This window comes from Belonocnema kinseyi, chromosome 9 (assembly GCF_010883055.1).
Source record: "Belonocnema kinseyi isolate 2016_QV_RU_SX_M_011 chromosome 9, B_treatae_v1, whole genome shotgun sequence".
Lineage (NCBI taxonomy): Eukaryota > Metazoa > Arthropoda > Insecta > Hymenoptera > Cynipidae > Belonocnema > Belonocnema kinseyi.
Genome location: NC_046665.1, coordinates 59,029,206 through 59,031,270, shown reverse-complemented (window position 1 = coordinate 59,031,270; position 2,065 = coordinate 59,029,206). Strand labels below are relative to the sequence as shown.

The window sequence follows — 2,065 nt, the reverse complement described above, 5'->3', positions numbered from 1 at the left end:
ACCAGGAAAACGTTGACATCCAATTCCTAAAAACTTTAAATATAAAAACTATTATTTTCCTGTATAATTTATCAACCTGAAAATTTTCTTTTTTAAGATTGGACTCTCAATAAAATATAATTGAATTGTTCTACGACTTCTTTTTTTGTAATAAATAGAAGATTTCAAGTTTAGAAAATATAAATTCTATCTGAAAAAAGTTGTTTACCTATCTCGCAATAATTTGTTTTGAAGACCTAATTAGCTTTTCATTACCTGTAGTTTTTATATATTAAATCTTTAAGTTTGAAAATGAAATTTACAAATAATCCCTTTCAGAAATAAAAATCATAGAAAATCTTACGCGAAGTGAGAAATATTTGCTTTTTTTAATTTTCTTGTTCGATTGACTTAAAATTTTGAAACTATCTAATAAATTATAATTTTAAATGTCATACCTGTTTTATGTTATTGTTTTTCGCAGAACTTAGTGTTAAAAAAAAAAATTCATATAAAATCATAAAGCTTCGAGGACTTAGAATTCCTAAAAAATTTAAGTTCTCTTACTCCTTAGTACGTACTTAATTTTTAGCGATTTTCGTTTAAGTTAGCGTTTTATCAAAAATTGGTAGTTTTGAACGAAAACCATTAGCCTCTCTGAAAAATCTTCTGTCAACTTATGTTAGTGTCTTTTGAAAAAAATTGTTTTCAATCAAAGGATAATTTATTTCAAAGAATATTTACCATATTCCAATAAATTTAGGTTATGTTAATATGTTTCACATGAAATTGGTATTTTTAAACGAAAATAATTATATTTATATTTTAAATCCTATGATTATTTATTCATTAATAAAATTAACGAGATTAAGCAATTTCTAATTGTGCTACTGTTTTTCGTTTAAAGTTGAAATCTTCAGTCGAAAATCATTATAATTTGAACAAGATTGAGAATCTTTTAACAATTTTAAATTATGTTAATGTCGCTCATTGGGTACTGGTATTTTAGTTTTTTTGTCAGTAATTATCAAAATTTTTGATAAAAAATAATTAGACTTCTAATAATAATTATCATTTTTGTACACCTGCGAAATGTGTATTCTTTGTTTAATGATTTTCGTTTAAAATAGTGAAATAAGCAAGTTTGAACAATTTCGGATTCTGCTAGTAGTATTCTTTTAAATACTTTCCAGTTATATTCCACGATATTTACCTGGAAAATTTTCCGTTTGGTTGGATACACTCAATTAGAAATTTAGAAATTTACATTAGAAATTGACTTTTTTTTTTTTAAATCATTCAAATTCAAATGAGATTTAGAATTTTCTAGCAATTTTATGTTACGTTGGTGTCTTGCGTCGAAATTTTTTATTTTTAAAACAAAATAATTACAATTTAAATAAGATTTAAAATATATGAAAAACATAATTTTCAACAATTGAACATTTAATTTAACTGTTTTAAATTAAACTCTTTAAATTTAAAACGTTAAAAAATGAAGAAAATTGAAAATTCCATTTTTAACTGTTCTAAATTCAAGAAAGAAAATGATTTTTAGATTAAAAACAAGTTTAAAAAATGTTTTAGAAAATTTATATTTATTCAATAGTCTCTCAGTAGAGAATTTATGGGATTATATTTAAAAAATCGACTCTGATAATTTATTTGCTAAATGAAAAATATTAGTTTTAAAAGAAGATCCATGTCCTAAGCCATACAATTTTTTTACATTCAGTTACTTTTTTCGTCTAAAATTATTATTGTTCATGAAAAATCTTTAGATTTGAACAAATATTAGCAATATTTAAACAATAATTGGATATATTAGCATTTAGACCGAAAACCGCTTACTTTAAACAAATATTATTTGATATTAATAATCAATATTTTTATTTTGAACAACTTTAGGTTATGCAAGTCCTATACATTTTTTTGTCCTTGCCGGCTCATGTGGGTGACAAATGTTCCCCATTTGGTTTCCTTGTGTACACTGTTAGAAAAATCTGCGCTAGATTTAGTATACATGTGATGGAAGCAAGAATGCACAACACGAAATTAAATTTAGTATACCAGCGTACATTAGATT

General features: G+C 23.6%; 1 protein-coding gene across 2 annotated transcripts in view; it reads right to left on the bottom strand.

Moving 5' to 3' along the window:
- LOC117180809 overlaps positions 1–2,065 on the bottom strand; it is a 162,052-nt gene that overhangs the window by 131,978 nt on the left and 28,009 nt on the right. The window lies entirely within an intron of this gene.